The sequence below is a fragment of the Nyctereutes procyonoides genome, unplaced genomic scaffold, assembly GCF_905146905.1.
Source record: "Nyctereutes procyonoides isolate TBG_1078 unplaced genomic scaffold, NYPRO_anot_genome, whole genome shotgun sequence".
NCBI lineage: Eukaryota > Metazoa > Chordata > Mammalia > Carnivora > Canidae > Nyctereutes > Nyctereutes procyonoides.
Genome location: NW_026575140.1, coordinates 56209985 through 56228825, shown reverse-complemented (window position 1 = coordinate 56228825; position 18841 = coordinate 56209985). Strand labels below are relative to the sequence as shown.

The 18841-nt window shown below is 44.6% G+C and overlaps 1 non-coding gene across 1 annotated transcript; it reads right to left on the bottom strand.

Moving 5' to 3' along the window:
• Positions 1-731: 731 nt before the first annotated feature.
• On the bottom strand, positions 732-804 carry TRNAK-CUU (transfer RNA lysine (anticodon CUU)). The gene has a single exon. It is a non-coding gene; the product is annotated as a tRNA-Lys (tRNA).
• Between the last annotated feature and the right edge of the window lie 18037 nt (positions 805-18841).

Below are 18841 nucleotides of genomic sequence, written 5' to 3'. Positions count from 1 at the left end.
AAAACAGTGGGGAACTACAGGCGAGTTTTAATTTGGAGAGTAACATGGCCAGGTTTGTGTTTTGGAAGGATCACAATGGAGAGGATGGATTAAAGCGGGGTATGAGGCCACTGCAGCAAACAGTTCTGTGGAGAAATGCCGATGACCTGATCCAAGCAGACTGGAAAGGTGTAGTCTGGTTGTGGTGATTGTTGGTGCAGGGATTAAGGGAGGTACTTTAAATGCCAAGCCTAAGCCTGAAGATATTACAGTGCCTCGCACCGTGCACAAGCATATCTACAGCGCCTCGCACAACACTTGACGCACGAGAAATGGGTTCCCTTCCTGCTTCATCTCCTGGCCTCCTGAACTAAAAATACTCCCCCACTGAATCCTGCACACACCTTTTTATAGAAGGATCTATCTAAAAATCCTTACACGTTTTTGCCCTGTCCCTGTACCCTCATTCAAGACTAGTGCTGTCCCATAGATATGGAAGGTGAGCCACCAATGCATACCACATGCCTGAGCAACCTGAAGGAACATGGCTCAGCTATTGACATCTTCAATCAGCGGGGGAAATGGTAAAAACAGAGACTTCAATGAGCTGAGAAAGAAAAAAAACCTTCCAGAACTTCCTCGGGCCCCTTAAGGTCTTAAACCACATAAGTGAGTTTAAGCTTTTTAGCAGCTATATTCCAAAATTAACGTGAAATAACTGAAATTAGTTAATTTTTTAAAAGGAGGCTCTGTGCCTGACATGGGGCTTGAACTCACAACCCTGAAATCAAGAGTCTCACACTCTACCGATTGAGCCAGCCAGGCACCCATGTAATTAATTTTAATGATGTATTAACCCAACACAGAAAGAATATTTCATTTCCACATGTAATCAATATCATTGAAATATCATTGCTAGGATGTTACACATCCTTTTCTCTGTGCTAAGTGTTCAAAATCCAATGTGTGTTTTAGACCTACAAGCACAGTTTATTTTGGACCTGACACAGTTGAAACGCTTAAGAGTTGGGGTGCTTGGGGCTCGGATAAGTGTCTGACATTAGCTCAGGTCATGATCTCAGGGTCCTGGGATTGAGCCCTGGATCCGGCTCCACATTCAGTGAGGTGTCTGCTCGTCTCTCTCTCTCTCTCTCTCTGCCCTCCTCCCCCGCCCCCCGCTCATGCTCTCTCTCTCTCACTCAAATAAATAAATAAAATCTTTTAAAAAAATGCTCAAGTTACATGTGGCTGGTGGTTACCATAGAAGACAGAGCACAGAGCTAGATGGCAAATTCCTTGCCCGCAAGGCCAGTGTGCTCAACTGGTATCCCCAGCAATTAGCTTGGTGCTTGATACCTAGTCAATGCCCAGTAACTGTTTATGGGATAGGAAGATGGAAAGATGGATGGATAGATGGATGGATGGATGAGGAGATGTCTTCCAGCTTTCCAGATGTCATTACAGCTAAATCAGGAAAGGTCAGCAGTTAAGGACGGTGGGCTGCCAGGACACGGATGCGAAGGACTGAAGCATAGGCAAGGAAAAGTGATGCTGGGAAATAGCAGGGAGTAGTTTGGCTACAGTATGTGCTGCACACCGCAGAAAAGAAGGTGGGAAGTGGTCCTGGAGTTTGCTGAAAGCTGACATGCAACCCTATACACCTGGGGATTCCCAAGCTTCCAGAGTAATTTCCAACCAGTAAATATTTAAGGAACAAATGAACAGGTCAGTGAGAGGAAGAGGTACCAGAAAAGGATGACAGGAGAAAAGAAAACATTAGCCAAGTGGTTAACAATTGCTGGGGTTCATATGGGAAGGAAACAAACCATAGGAAAGTTTATTCAAGAAGTCTAGGTTGTCATCATCCCTGGTGGTTGATGAAAGGGGAATGAGTCACTGGAGGCAAACGGCTGGAGAAGCCCAAGGTCTGGTCAATAGTTCAAAGTGGAAACAAGGTTGTTGGTCTCAGAAGGTCTGCTGGTCCCTGGTCAATGGGTCCTGGAGGGAATGTGGAGAGTTGTGTGTGGGTGTAGAGGGTCTGAGCTTGAAATCAAGCCTGACTCTTGTCATATGATGCAGTGTTACTGTCACCTGGCCCTGAAGGAGCCAGGTTTGTATCAGTCCTGCTCACCAGATGTAGAGAAAATCAGGGAATTGCCCTGAATTTGCTGAAAATGGATATGGTTCTTCAGTCAAAAAAAAAAAATGGGGGATCCCTGGGTGGCGCAGCGGTTTGGCGCCTGCCTTTGGCCCAGGGCGCGATCCTGGAGACCCGGGATCGAATCCCACATCGGGCTCCCGGTGCATGGAGCCTGCTTCTCCCTCTGCCTATGTCTCTGCCCACCCCCCCGCCCCGTGTGTGTGACTATCATAAATAAATAAAAAAAAAATTAAAAAAAATGTGTGGGCATCTATCTCATTGGAGGTTGTTTTGAAAATCCAAATCTGTCTATCCACGAAAGATATTTTTTATCAAAGGCTTGTTTTGTTTACCATCTGGGGGCACCTGGGTGCCACAGTGAATTAAGCATCCAACTCTTGGTTTCAGCTCAGGTCGTGATCTCAGGGTCATGAGATTGAGCCTATGGTGGGCTCCACACTCAGCGTGGCATCTGCTCGGGATTCTCTCTCTCTTAAATAATAAATAAATAAATCTTTAAAAAATTAAAATAAAATGTCCTGCCTGCTATTGGGAAACCTTTAGTCTCTCTGAGCCTCAATTTAATTGTGTGCAAAACAAGGATAATAGCACTTACTTCATAGGGTTGCAGGAGGATCCAACACAACATGGTGGCACTTGTGAAGCTCTCAGCACAAATTAGCAGACAGTAGAATTACTCCTTATTATTACAATTACACCCCTCATTAGTATCTGTTCCCTGTCGAAAGAACTTATACACAGCCTTTCATGGGGAGTTTATTATTTTTTTTTATTTACAATAGTCACACAGAGAGAGAGAGAGAGGCAGAGACATAGGCAGAAGGAGAAGCAGGCTCCATGCACCGGGAGCCTGACATGGGATTCGATCCCGGGTCTCCAGGATCGCGCCCTGGGCCAAAGGCAGGCACTAAACCGCAGCTCCACCCAGGGTTCCTCATGGGGAGTTTACAGTGCTCTTCCATGACTCTCTATAGATGTATGTTAAAAAAAGATAGACAGCTGGGGCTCCTGGCTAGCTCAGTTGGTGAAGCATGTGGCTCTTGATCTCAGGGCTGTGAGTTTGAGGCCCACGTTGGGTGTAGGGATTCCTTTACAAAAATATCTAAAAAAATAAATAAAATGGCAAAGGGATAGAAGAGAGGGTATAGATGAGTTTGTCTATGAGTTGTTGAATGGGGTATTGGGTAGAGGGAGTTCATTATGACCTGTCTTAGTCCAGCCAGGCTACTGTAAAAGAATCCCATATAATTGATGGTTTATAAACAACAGAAATTCATTTCTCACCGTCTGGAGGCTAGAAGTCCAAGATCAAGGTCCCCAGTGTCTGGGGAGGGTTGTTTCCTGGTTGGTAGATGCCAGTCTTCTGGCTGTGTCTTCACATGGTTGGAAAGGCAAGGGAGCTCTCTGGAGTCTTTAATAAGGGAACAAGTCCTGTTCACAAAGGCTCCATCCTCACAGCCTACTCACCTCCCAAAGGCCTACCTCCAAGCACCATTACATTAGAGGCTATGATTTCAACATATGAATTTGGCGAGGGAGCATACACATTCATTTCATTGCAGTACTGGTCTTTCTACGTTTGTGTGTATTTGAAATCCTCCATAATAGAACATCTAAAAAAATCATTTTTTTAAGATTTTATTTTTTTAAAGTAATCTCTACACCCATACAGGCCTCAAACTCACAACCCTGAGATCAAGAGCCATGTGCTTCACTGACCAAGCCAGCCAGGCACCCCCAAAATCATTTTTGTTGCTATGATTTCTACTGGGAGGGCTGGAGTTTAGAGGAAAGGAAATGAGACCCTATAGAAAATAAGAAATCCCTCAGTGGGATGCTCACAAATAAGATAAAATAAAATAAATTCTTAAAAAATTTAAAATTTTTTAAATTTAAAAAAATCTTTAAAAAATAAAATTTAAAAAGATTTTATTTATTTCTTTGACACAAGAGAGAGAGCACAAGCAGAGGGAGAGGGAGAAGCAGGCTCCCCTCTGAGCAGGGAGCCCTATGTGGGGCTTGATCCCTGGGATCATGACCTGAGCCAAAGGTGAATGCTTAACCAGCTGAGCCACCCAAGCACCCTGAAGTTTTAAATTCTTCAACAGTTTTGGCAGGAGAAAATCACCGCACACTTTGAGAATCTCATGGAAGCTGTGGACACTCTTCTCACCCTGAAGGCACGTATGCACAAACACCATGTCATAGCTAACTTTGTGAGAGAGGCTCATGGACCCAGATTACATTCCTGCCCAGGTCCCGTCCTTATCACACTGATCACAATCTTTCCAGTGCTCAGGTTATTCATAGATTAGACATTTTTTCTTCTAGATTATGAGCATTTTCAGGAGGTAAAAAACCCTACACATCACTTAACTTTGCTGTTGGTGCTTGAAAGACATTTGTTGTGCAGTCTTTCCAGGATCCCATTCATATGTAACCCAGAATATTCTAGCCAAGTTAGCTCATTTTCTTCTCGAAAGAAGTCTGGCCCAAAGTGGCTTGGAAGCCATCAATGGGATCACCGAATGTCAGGAGCCTTGCGGAAGCTCTCCTGTGTGAGAAATGCCGCTGGGGAGCTCAAGCAAAAGCCCTCACTCCCCTTCTATGTTAAAATCAAGTTTTCATAGTTACTTGTCCAGCATTTTTTGAATCATTAGGAAATGGTAGTTCCTGCTCTGCTTTTAGATGTGCTCATAAAAGGAGATTTCCCAATTTCCTTCTATTGAGAACATTGATGGCCATGAGCCCACTGATAACATGACTTTCCATAGGTTTGTGAAAGTTGGTTGGCAGGTGGAAAATACAGAGGCCCTGCCCAGGAACCCAGCTTCCACAAAGGAGCTCCAGACCCTGTGCCTGCCCTTCAGAAGGGCATGTGGGCATCACAGAATCTAGATCGGTATAGGTGGAAGAGGCCAGAGGAGCCATGGGTCATCCTTTCACAGATGAGGCGCTGAGTAGACTTGCCTGAGAGTACAGCCCAGATTAGGCTGAGCCAGGACTTGTCCTAAGTTGCTTGCCCACTCCCCATCCGGGGTTTTCTGTGTGTCAGCATTGTTGATCATAGCAATTTTGTGGGGGGCACCTGCTGTGTGCAGAGCTCATACTGTGTGCAGAGAAAAATAGTGCAGAGCATCCTGTCTCCCTAATCCTGGCTCCTGAGTCAACAGGAAGCTGGCCTAGAGACAGATGAGCTCCCCGGGAACATACCTGGAGTCAAGATCCATTAAAAGTTTCTCTCATCCCTCTTCATAGCCACATCTTTCTCGTAGAATTCCAAAGATGCTAATGTGTTTAGGTGAGGGTTGGGGAGGGATGGAGAGAACTCAGGGACACCAGGCTCTAGCTCAGCTTGGACAGAAGTATGGAGACGCAGGCGAAGGGCATCCAGATAGATAATGGGGAGCCCCATCTAGAAGCCCGAGGGAGACTCAAATAGAAAGAAGTCCATTCTTCTCCCAAAGTGTTTATTTACGAATCATAGAGACCTCCAGTTATCTTGTCTTCCCTACAATGCCTAATGGCCTGTGAAAATGTTTAAAACTTTTTTCCAGGTCCCCAACTGGAGGGCGAGAGGCTAGGTGTGTGCTCTACACAGGTAAGATCCAGGTAACATTTAGCATATTGGTTAAACAGAGCCGCTTTGAAGACACAGCGTGAGTTCAACTTCAAATCCCAGCTCAGGAGTGGCTTGATCTTGGACAAGTCACTTAGCCTCTCTGGGTCTGCATCTCCTTCCCACACGTCACGATCAGGATGGAGGTTGGAGGGGTCACCTTCCATAACATAGTAAGCATGGTGCATGTCATGCAGGTAACCCCTCAATAAATGGCAGCTGTTATCATTCTGGTACCTTGCACCCTTGTCTCCGGAGTCCCAGCTCCTGAGTCAACAGGAAGCTGGCCTTGAGACCTAGAAGAGCTCCCCTGGACCACACCTGGAGTCAAGATCTATTAAAAGTTTATCTATCTTCATAGCCACAACTTTCATTGCAGGGAAAATTGGGAACAGCTAAATTGGGAACGGAAAATTTACATCTGACAAAAGGTATGTGCAAACACATGTTTGCAAGTGAGGTCAAGGTTTCAAAATACCCCTTCTCTGACAGATGAGTCAAGCCCCACCCAGTGGTCTTACTATTTACCACGCATGACGGCACATTCTCTCAGTGACTGTTGGGGTTGCTTGCCAGGAGTTATATTGGACGGGGTTACTCATTGGAAAATGTGGCTGCATTGCTCTGAGATCTGAACTTGGGCTTCCAGGGATTTCACCCAAAATAAGCTGAATTCCTCAGTTATAATTGTCAAAGAAACACAGTGAAGGAATCTGTGTGCCAAACCAGCACCGACCGGTTCCTGCTGGGGAAAGTGTGGGTCTAGGCAGGGGATGCTCATGGCTTTCAGCAGAAGAGTACAGGGCACTGGGCTTGCTTGATCCTCATGGCATATACCCCGACTGTTGCCAATTGGTTTGTCATTTGTCCTTTGATTCCATTATTCATTCTGTCCCTCAGCAACTATTTTATGATCCCTTAATAATGATGGCTAGTGGAGCATCTGGGTAGCTCAGTGGTTGAGCATCTGCCTTTGGCTCAGGGTGTGATCTCGGGGTCCTGGGATTGAGTTCTGCATTGGGCTCTCCATGGGGAGCCTGCTTCTCCCTCTGCCTGCGTCTCTGCCTCCCTCTCTGTGTCTCTCATAAATAAATAAATAAATAAATAAATAAATAAATAAATAAATAAAATCTTTAAGATAAATAATGACTGCTAGCACTTGCCAGGTCTAAGCACCTTGTATGTACCACCTCTTATTATCCTTCCAACAGCCCTGTGAGATGGTATCAGTATATAGCAGAGTTGACACTTTTAGCTTCACTACAGCTGAGACAGTAGAGAAGATGAGTACAGTACAGAAGATGAAAATGTATTCTATTTGTCTATAACTAATCAGCTTTTTTTCTTGAGTCCCCTGCCCACTCCCCTTACCTGTGTTAGGGCTGAGGTGAACTAATCCAATTGAACTCTCTATTTATTTAAATAGGCCTTTAAGATATATATATGTTTATTTACTCATGAGAGACACACAGAGAGAGGCAGAGAGAGAAGCAGGCTCCCTGTGGGGAGCCCGATGGGAGACTTGATCCCAAGACACTGGGATCACGCCGTGAGCTGAAGGCAGACACTAAACCACTGAGCCAGGCAGGCATCCCTAAATAGTCTTTTTAAATAGATCTATTCAAATAGTCTTTTTAGGGGGCGCCTGGTCAGCTCAGTCCATAGAGGACATGACTCTTGATCTTGGGATTATGAATTTGAGACCCATGTTGGGGTAGATTATAGTTAAAATTTTTGACAATCTTTAAAAAAAGTCCTTTTAGGTAATGTTCAGTCTCCCAGACCACCCCTTCTCCCCAAGCCCTGCAGATTCTTTCTCTCTCTCTCTTCCCACACCACTCCATGTTGGGTTATGTAGAGGATAACCCATACACATGTTGCCAGTGTACATGTCCTCAGGCATCCAGGGCAATGGCCTATATTCTCTCATTTGATATCATAGCCTGTGTCTTTCTCCTGTGGTCTACGCAAGAAGCCTAGACCCTTCCAGCTTTCAAGGCCCACCCCGCTAAAAGTTGGAATCCTACTTTCCACCTTTCTCTCATTATGTTTTTTTTTAATTTTTATTTATTTATGATAGTCACACACACACAGAGAGAGAGAGAGAGAGAGAGAGAGAGGCAGAGACAGAAGCAGGCTCCATGCACTGGGAGCCTGACGTGGGATTCGATCCCGGGTCTCCAGGATCGCGCCCTGGGCCAAAGGCAGGCACCAAACCGTTGCGCCACCCAGGGATCCCCCTCATTATGTTTTCAATTTGTTCTTGGAGATTCAACCTGTTTTAAGGCCTTTTAGGCACCATACCCTGATCACTCCCTCTCTCTGAACTTCTTGGGGGTCTTTCTATCTGGCAATTAATTCTATTCTCCTTTGAGATTTCTTTCCTTATTGTTTCATAAAATTGCTTATATTTTTTGTTGTTATTTAATTTTTAAAGCTCCTTTGGGAGCTTTATTGCTTATATTTTTTGCTTATATTTTTTGTTGTTATTTAATTTTTAAAGCTCCTTTGGGAGCTTTGGGCATGGATGGTGTCTTATATTTCATTGAATTCCCCAAATCAAATCCAGAGTCTAGTCTAGGGAAGGATTGCAGGTGTCTGCAGACAAAAAGATTCATATCCCTAGTCTATGAGGAGCTGGTAAAAATAGAGAAGAAAATAATCAGACACATCGCAGAAAAACGGGCTAAAGATCCGAATATATAATTCACAGGAAAGGAAATTAAATGCTTCTTAATCCTATGGGGGAAAAATGCTCAAATGCGTTCATAAGAAGAACAATGAAAATTAAAACTACACAGATATTCTTTCCAACCTATCAGACTGGCCCAAACCCAAAAGTTTTACCCTTGGCAAAGTGGTAGAGAAACAGGCACCCTCTGAAACTCAGTTTTATTATGCAAGGGCCTCCTGGATTTGCACTAGCAGGATCTAATTAGTCAGTTTATCTGTCTTTATTCTAACCCGAGCACTTGCCTTGCTCACATCGTTGCCATATATCAAAGCTGTGTCCATCTCCCTCTCTGGTGGCAATGGTCCAGGCCTTAGACACAGACACCGCCATTTCAAGGCCCCAGGGCAAGAAAGGAGGAGAAGCATCTCCCTGAGGCTTCCACACAAGGTGTTAACTCTGAGAGAGGATGTGTGGGCCCTCCCTTGTACCACGTTGTGCCAGTGCGGAGTGTGGGGGGGCCTGGGGTTCTTTGATAAGTGTGTTGCTTGTGTTTGTGAATTGGGAGGAGGAGGAGACTCTAAAGCATGAGTTTTGCAGCAGGGACCCATGGTAGGAACCCCTTTTGCCAGATTTTAAGGAAAATCCTGCTTTGGAGTCACCTCCAATGAAAGAGCAACGTGGAGGTACATGTGTTTAGAATGTAAGATAGAGCATATATGGCTTCTAAAAAAATTCAATCACAAAAGGTATGCTGTTACATATGTATTTATATGTAATATATTTTTTATAGATTTATAGATTTATAATGTGTATTTTAAAAATATTTTATTCCTTATTGAGGGAGAGAGAGAGGAGAGAGAGAGAGAGTGAGCATGAGCAGAGGGAGGGGCAGAGAGAGAAGCAGACTCACTGCTGAGCAGGGAGCCCAACTCAGGGCTCGATTCCGGGACCCTGGGATCACAACCTGAGCCGAAGGCAGATGCTTAACCAACTGAGCCATCCAGGCACCTCTATAATGTGCATTTTTTATTATATATATAGAATATATATATAAAATATATATTCTATATATATAATATATATATAAAATATATATATAAAATATATATTCTATATATATAATATATATATAAAATATATTTTTTTGGGTAGAATATTTGGGTAGAAACAGAAGGACAGAAGCTGGATTTCTCTAAGTATAGTTTGTTTTGTAAATATAGCTTTGGAACCAGGTAAATGCCTTATATAACTATAACAAAACAGAAGTTTTAAGAAAGGGTCATTATGAAAAAGCTAATGTAGATAAAAGAAATTAACCTCTTTGTCCAAGGCATAACCAATATGGAGAAAAGCTAGTCCAAGTGACTTGAAAGTGTAGAAACTTGAGTGTACATTCCTAGGAGGAAAGCCTAAGGACAAAAGAAAGAGAAGAAGAAGAAGGAGGAGGAGGAGGAGGAGGAGGAGGAGGAGGAGGAAGAGGAGGAGGAGGAGGAGGAGGAGGAGAAAGAAAAAGGAAGGAAGTAATAAAAAAGTAATCAGGGGATCCCTGGGTGGCTCCGTGGTTTGGCGCTTGCCTTTGGCCCAGAGCGCGGTCCTGGAGTCCCGGGATCAAGTCCCATGTCGGGCTCCCGACATGGAGCCTGCTTCTCCCTCTGCCTGTGTCTCTGCCTCTCTCTCTTTATGTCTATGAATAAATAATAAATTTAAAAAATCTTTTAAAAAAAAGTAATCAAAACATTTTCATTAAATATAATGTTGGCCGGTGCTGCTGTTCCATGATGTGTGTGCTGTGATGAGCAATTCTGCTAGATTGTCCAGAGCCAGGATTTCTTTTCTTTTTTTTTTTTTCTTTTTTCTAAAGATTTTATTAATTTATTTACGAGAGACACAGAGAGGCAGAGACACAGGCAAGGGAGACGCAGGCCTTCTGCGGGGAACACGGTATGGGGCTCAATCCCAGGACCCCAGGATCACAACCTAAGCTGAAGGCAAGATGCTCAACTACTGAGCCACCCAGGTGTCCCCAGAGCCAGGATTTCTGTGTAGGAGAAGACAGGTAAGACAGACAAGGTTAATGAAAAACTTTTTTTTTAATAGATTTTTTTTAATTTTTTTTATTTATGATAGTCACAGAGAGAGAGAGAGAGGCAGAGACACAGGCAGAGGGAGAAGCAGGCTCCATGCACCGGGAGCCCGACGTGGGACTCGATCCCGGGTCTCCAGGATCGCGCCCTGGGCCAAAGGCAGGCACCAAACCACTGCGCCACCCAGGGATCCCAATGAAAAACTTTTAATATTGCCTTTGAATCAGAAGTTTTAGCAAGTGGGGCTCCTGGGGGCTCAGTCTGTCAGACATCTGCCTTCAGCTAAAGTCATGATCTTAGGGTCCTGGGATCAAGCCCCATGAAGGGCTCTGCACAGCAGGGCATCTGCTTCTCCCTCTGCCCCTTCCCCTACTCATTCTCCCTCTCCCTCTCAAATAAAGTCTTTTAAAAAAAAGAAGGTTGGGACATCTGGTTGGCTCAGCAGTTGAGTGCTTCTCCCTCTGCCTCTGTCTCTGCCTCTCTGTGTGGGTCTCTCATGAATAAATAAATTTTAAAAAATAATAAAAAAAATTTTTAAAAAAGAAATTTTAGCAAGAATTGATGATACTATCTTGTCATTAAAAAATACAGCTGGGGGCGCCTGAATGGCTCAGTGGTTTAGTGCCTGCCTTTGGCCCAGGGCGTGATCCTGGAGTCCTGGGATCGAGTCCCGCATCCTGCTTCCTGCATGGAGCCTGCTTCTCCCTCTGCCTCTCTCTCTCTCTCTCTCTCTCTCTCTGTCTCTCATGAGTAAATAAATAAAATCTTAAAAAAAAAAATACAGCTGACCCTTGAACCGCGTGGGTTTGAACTTAATGGATCCACTTCTATGTGGAATTTTTTGATAAATACAGTACAGTTCTATAAATGTATTGACTTCTTTATGATTTTCTTAACATTTCTAGTTTACTTTATTGTAGGAATACAGTAGATAATACACAGGACATAAAACTATGTATTAATTGACTGTTGTTGGTAGACTTCCCAGCAATAGGAGGCCAATCACAGCTACCTTTCTGGAGAGTCAAAAGTTATATGCGAATTTTCGACAGCAAGGGGGTTGGGTGCCCCTAACCCCTGCATTGTTCAAGGGTCAACTGTTATTTCCTGGTTCTGCCCACTAGAAAGGCCTAGAAACAATGAGTACCCCCAAGGGCTACAAATCATAGCAAACAAATACTGTTTCCCATTGATGAAAGCAGGGCTCCTTGGGCCAGTGTCTGGGTCTGAGGCAGGAGTGGACAAGATGAGCTTGGAAACAAAGTATCAAGACTAGGGTGTGACCAAAAGACTCAAGGCTTACTGGCAGGGGCTCCCTCTGGCCAAGGACTGGAAGCACAATTTAATTTATCAGGCACACTGATAACAACGGCAATGAATTGAAACATGTTATTTCTTAAAAATTATCTATTTATTCATGAGAGACACAGAGGCAGAGACACCGGCAGAGGGAGAAGCAGGCTCCCTCGAGGAGCCAGATGTGGGATTCGATCCCAGCACCCCAGGATCAGGACCTGAGCTGAAGGCAGACGCTCAACCACTGACCCACCCAGGGGCCCCAAATTGAAACATGTTAAATAAGAGTTTAAATGCAGGAGTTCATAGTGATTAAAACACCAAAAAAAGCAAATTCATGGGTTAAGGTAAAGAAGGTAAAGCGAACAATGACGTGATTTTGAAAAAAGGCAAATAGAGGTTAAAAAAAATCAAGTGTTTATCATGCTTTTCCTTTTACGAACCACACTTTGGGATAGCCTAAGAATCCATGAGGGAAAAGTTTTCTCTTTCTAGAAGTGTTGCAGTGAATAAATGACAAAGGGGTGATAGAATTGGAAGGCACTGCTTTACAACCCCAGAAAATATCGGATCTAGGCAATCATCATCAATGGATCCTAAGTCACAAAAAAGAAAAGCAGCCCGCCTTGTGTCTCATGGTGGAAATATATATAACCTGACATAATACAAACATACCCAATGTGATATATGCATAATCAACCCTAAATCTGATCAAGCCTCTAGAACTCACTACCGGTTTGCCAGAAATGCAAAGTACAGACACGCATGTTAAACATCACCATGGGAAAGCAATCTGTAAACTTTGTGAAATTTTATAGGACTGGGAACCTGATGTTTTCAACAATAAATTGCAAGGAAATTAACAAGAAGGGGAAAGTGATATTGTGAGAGAGATCTGTAGGTCAAGATCAAGGGAGGAAACCTATCATCAACCATAATATACTGACTGTATTTGGAACTTGAGTCAAGCAAACTAAAAAAAAATTATATATATATATATATGTATATATGTTAAAATACATGTGTGTATATATATATATATAATTGGGAAAAACTGAACACTGAACAGATATTGATGATATTAAGGAATTACAATTATTTTTTAGGCATTGATAATGATTTTGTGGTTATTTTTTATTTTTTTGAAGATTTTATCTATTCATTTGAAATAGAGAGAGAGCATGAGCAGGCGAGCAGAAGCAGGAGAAGTAGGCTCCCCACTGCTCAGGGAGCCTGATGCAGGACCCCAGGATCATGACCTGAGCTGAAGGCAGATGCTTAATCAACTGAACCACCCAGGAGCCTTGAGATTGTGGTTATTTATAAAAGAATCTAGAGATAGATACTTAAATATTTAAGACAAATTAGTATGATGTTGGGACTTATTCAAAATAATCTGGAAGGAGGAGTGCATATTCACTGTTGAAATAAGATTGTCTCTGATTTAACAGTCATTGGAAGCTGGGGGACAGGTCATGGTGGAGGGGGGTGCATACATGTTGCTCTTCAAATTTTTATTTTTTTTAAGCTCAATAATGTATCATAGGCGTTTGAATCTACCTTGAAATGAAAAAATCTGAATACTCAAAGGCCCCTAAACAGTTCTTCATGCCAGAAATTTTTGTTTCTTTAAAATACAGGTCAGGAGATCCCTGGGTGGCTCAGTGGTTTGGCACCTGCCTTTGGCCCGGGGCGCTATCCTGGAGTCCCGGGATCGAGTCCCACGTCAGGGTCCCGGCATGGAGCCTGCTTCTCCCTCTGCCTGTGTCTCTGCCTCTCTCTCTCTCTCTCTCATAAATAAATAAATAAATAAATAAATAAATAAATAAATAAATAAATCTTTAAAAAAAATAAAATAAAATACAGGTCAGTAGGGAACCTGGGTGGCTCAGTTGGTTAAGTATCTGACTCTTGGTTTCAGCTCAGGTCATGATCTCAGGATCATGAGATTGAGCCCCGTGTCCGGCTCCACACTGGGTGTGGAGCCTACTTAAGATTCTTTCTTTCCCTCTACCTCCTTGCCCCCCACCGCCCGCTCATGCATGCACTCTCTTTCTCTCTCTCTAAAAAAAAAATAAATAAAATAAAAAATGAAAATGAAAAGAGGACCTGGGCGGCTCAGTAGTTGAGCATCTGCCTTCAGCTCAGGGCCTGATCCCGGGGTCCTGGGATTGAGTCCCACATCGGGCTCCCTGCAGGGAGCCTGCTTCTCTCTCTGCTTGTGTCTCTCATAAATAAATAAATAAATAAATAAATAAATAAATAAATAAATAAATAATCTTTTAAAAATTAAAAAAACATGAAAAAATAAAAAATAAAAATACATAAAAATAAATGAAAATAAAAATGCATCATCTTTAAAAAACAAAATAAATTAAAATCAGAAAAGATGTGAGTCAGCAGAGAAGTTCTCCAGTAAACACACGGGAAGCAAGCTGTGTGTCAGAGTGTGAATTCTAACCTTAGAGGCCACGTCAATGGAATACAGCTCACAGGGAACGGTGGATTTGAATGATTCCACATGCTCTTCCTGCCCAAGGAAGGCAGGAAACCTACGGGGCTGATAAAGTGCCTGCCTTTCTCTTGTCATCTTGCAAGCACTGCCTGTGGTTGGACGCAAAATCCTGGATTTCTTCAAGAGCTTGGAGTGGTGTGTTGCTGTGAGATGCTTACCAGCTGAAGCACTGGGAGACTCCAATGCACAGTTTCATGGTGATGCTGTCAAACTGGATCCACACTGGCCTGCTTGGCTCCCTCTATCTGACAATGTCACCACCGTCCTGCCAGGTACACAAGAGTGGGGACCTCAGTGCCTTGTCTGCCCTGCCATCTACCAGCACACGAGCTCTGGGGGAGCAGGGATTTTATGTGTTTCCTGCTGTGTCCTCAGTGACTGCAGCATCGCCTGACACATGGCAGACGTGCAACGAACATTCCACAAATGGCTGAAGTGAAGCCCTTGCCCGAGTCCCACGGCTTCTCCCTCTAAGATGGATGTGGGATCTGTTGTCTCGCATTCCTGCTGTTATTACCTGTGGTGGGTTAAGGGTGGTCACATTTGTTTTAAAGATTTATTTCTTTATCAGAGAGTGAGAGAGCGAGCATGAGCAGGGAGAGGGAGAGAGAATCTCAAGCAGACTGCACTCAGGGTGGAGTCTGACGAGGGTCTCAATCTCACTACCTTAACATCATGACCTGGGCTAAAACCAAGAGTCAGACTTAACTGCCTGAGCCACCCAGGTGCCGCAGAGATGACCACGTTTTTTGACAATGCTCCCATTGAGATGAGAAGCATATGCGCTACCCCCCCACCCACCCCCCACCTCCCCTGCCCAGCTCTGGAACCGGAGTGGACTCTGTGCTACTTCAACCAATTGAATAAAGTAGAGGGGATATTGTGCTACTCTCCAGACCTGGGATTTAAGAGGTAGGCAATGTCCACTTCCTGTCTCTCTCTCTTTTAAAGATTTTATTTATTTGAGAGAGAGAGAGAGTACACAAGCAGGGGGAGCAGCAGACTCCTCACTGAGCAGGGAGCCTGATGTGGGGCTCGATCCCAGGACCCTGTGATCATGACCTGAGCTGAAGGCAGACGCTTCACTGATGGAACCACCCAGGTGCCCCCTCACTTGGTCTCTGAAAGCACTCTCTCTTAGAGCTGTGGGCGGCAGTATAGACCCTGAGACCTCACAAAGAGGGAGAGGGGCCTAGGTGAGATCAGTCTTCCAGCCATTTCCGCCAAAGAGCCCAACCTAAGAGGGAAGCCATCTCGGACCTTCCAGACCTTCCAAGCTTACTCGCTGAGTCCCCCTGAGTGACTCAGGCTGGCATTACACTGGTCAGAAGGATCATCCAGCGGAGTCCTGGGCTGCTCTACACAACTGTGTCTGAGCTCGATTTCTTGATCCATACACTTGTAAGATATAATAAAACTGTTACTTTTAGCCATTAAGTGTTGGGGGATTTGTTGACGCAGCAATGAAGAACGAGAACATTCACCTACTTGAGACATTCTAACTTCTCACCTGCAAAACTGCTCCCTACACTCGGTCTCTTGCCCTTCCAACCACGCATGGGGCTCCTGCTTTAAAATAAATAATTAGGGGCACGTGGGTGGCTCAGTGGTTGAGCATCTGCCTTCAGCCCAGGGAGTGATCCCGGGGTTCCAGGATCCAATCCTACATTGGGATCCCTGCAGGGTGCCTGCCTCTCCCTCTGCCTGTGTCTCTGCCTCTCTCTCTGTGTCTCTCATGAATAAATAAATAAAATCATAAATAAACAAACAAACAAACAAAGTAAAAAGCTATTGTCAATAGAATACAGCCCAATCCCTTCCTCTGGCCTCCGCCAGCCTTCCAAGATCCATCTCTGAGCGCACCTTTCAAGGATATCTGATTCCCCACCACCTCAGATTTTTTATGTTTCACAACACTGCAACTTTTGGCCCATCCCTTTGTCACTTTATGGTTTTTATTTTGTTCAGGCAGCTCCTTTTCTGGGAATGCCTCTCCATTTAACATAACTTGGAAAGGTGCCTTTAGCATTCCTCATGGAGCAAGGAATCCTTGCAGACAGGGCTCCTACCTTATTTATTTACTTTATTTTATTTTTAAATTTTTATTTTATTTTGAGAGAGAGAGAGAGAGAGCAGGGTGGGGAGGGGCAGAGAAAGAGGGGGACAGAGAGAGAATTCCAGGCAGGCTGTACATGCAGTTAGGAGCCCAACACAAGGCTTGATCCCAGGAAGACAAGATCATGACCTGAGCTGAAACCAAGAGTTGAAACCGAGCCACCCAGGTGCCCCCTTATTTAGTCATTTTAAACTCATTATCAAAATTGGCAAAAAACAAAAACAAGTAAAAAGAAACTAGCAAAGAACCTGGCTCTTGGTAGATCTTTCCTATTTGTTGGGCAGACAGGTGGACAGCTGGATGACCAGGGCCTGGCCCCATTCTACTGTCCTAGGTCTGTACACTCACACACCCCTGTAGACTACTGGCTCCGCTCCCCGCCGTCTGGCTGAGCTAGATCCATATCCCCAAGCGTGTTGCCAGGCTGCAGGTTCTCTCCCTACTTCTCAGCCGTGTTTTCCTCTGCCTTGGTTTCTTTCGGAGGCAGGCTCTCCCAGGTGGTGGCACAGATGGTCCCCGGAAGCCTCACACTTACATCCTCCCAGTTTCACAACCCCCGCGGAAAAGAAGGCTTCTCTGTACCAGCAGTTCTAGAAAAAGTCTAGGGAGAGGACCCACCAGACAGGACGCCTTTCCTGCAGCCTATCACAGTCACCGAGGGGATGCTAGACCGTGCCGGTTGCCTAGTCTGGGGTTTTCAGGGAACCCCCAACCCGGGAGCTGGAACGGGGGGAGTGATAGTAGGGGGATGACCCTAAAGGGGAATGATAGGGTTGGTACCAGGGGAATGGGGAATGGTCCTAGAAGGAAACCCAACTTTACAAAAAGAGAGTGATCTTTCTTCAGACTGGCATTGGGCACCTGCCCCCCCTCCTTTTTTAATCATTGAAGTAACAGACAATGTTATATTAGGTACCTGTACTTTACTGGACCCTTTAAAAACAGCTGCCCCAACCAGGTAACAGGGTGTCCAGGCCCAATGTGGGACTCGATCCCAGGACCCCAGGATCACACCCTGAGCCATAGGCAGACGCTCCACCACTGAGCCATCCAGGTGTCCTAATGGGACTTTATTTGGACCTAGGGTCTTTGCAGATGCAACTGAGTTCAGAAGACACCATTGGGTGTCCTTATAAGAAGCGTAAGACAGACACTTAGGGAGAACGCCACGTGACAGTTGGACGGATGTGTCCACAAGCCAAGGATGGCCAGCACCACCAGCAGCTGAGAAGGACCTTGGGTGCAATCCACCCTGGAGCCTCCAGAGGCATTGCCTTTGGAGGGAGGTGACCCAGGGGCTTTCCAAAAGTCACCTCTTGAATGCAACAGGACACCTTTTATGGCTCTCATCACTTAGGGAATTCCAATGGTTTTAGGAACTTAGTGCCAGAAACTGGGAAGAAGACCGAATATATATTTCTTTTTTTTTTTAATTTTTATTTGTTTATGATATATTTCTTATTATAAATCCCAATTTCAAAAAAAAATAAAAAATAAAAAATAAAAAAAAATAAATCCCAATTTCACAGCGGCCCAAGCAAAATGATAACCACTCTTTCTCATTTTCTCCCCCTGTCTTGTGAACCAAGTTATGCTTAAGCAAGTTTCCGATACCACTCAGGTCCACAACGAACGTGTTACCTACTCTGGGTGATGGGGATGCAGAGGCGAATTAAACCCTGTCCCCACCTTGAATCATCCACCCCGTGGCACTAAGCCCAGCACTGTCTAACATCACTGAGGCCAAAACTTAGTAAGGAGGACAAAAAAAAAAATCCAGTGTTATACCGAGAAGGCCATTTGTTACTCCTGATTAATGAAAGTAATTCACTGGGGACAACTCAGACTCCAGTCAAATAATGCTAATGGCTTCCGATCCCATACAAGACAAAAGCCCAAGTCCTCATCCTGGCACTGGAGGCCAGGCGGTATTTCCACCATCTCCTACTGTAGTTGGCTCCCTCTGCTCCAACGCCTTTGCTCCAGTCACATCCAATTCCTAATTATTCCATAAGGACACCATATGCGCTCAAAAGTTGTTAGACTCTCTCGCAGTGGCTCTGTCTACGGATGCCTCTTTCTTGCATCTCAGAGTCCTACCCATCTACACTGGTTCCCCAAGATAAATTACCACATGCTAGGGGGCTTACCCTAGCATGAACTCTGTCCTCTCGTGGTTATGGAGGCTCCACGTCTGAAACCAGGGCATCAGCAGGACTGTGCTCACCCTGAAGGCTCTAGGGGAGGATCCCAACAGCCCTCTTCCCAGCTTCTGGTGGCTGCCAGTAATCTTTGGGAGTTCCTTAGCTTGTAGACCTGTCACTCTAATCTGTGCTTTTGTTGTCACATGGCATATCTGTGTCGGTGACCAAATTTCCCAGCCACCAGATGGAGGGC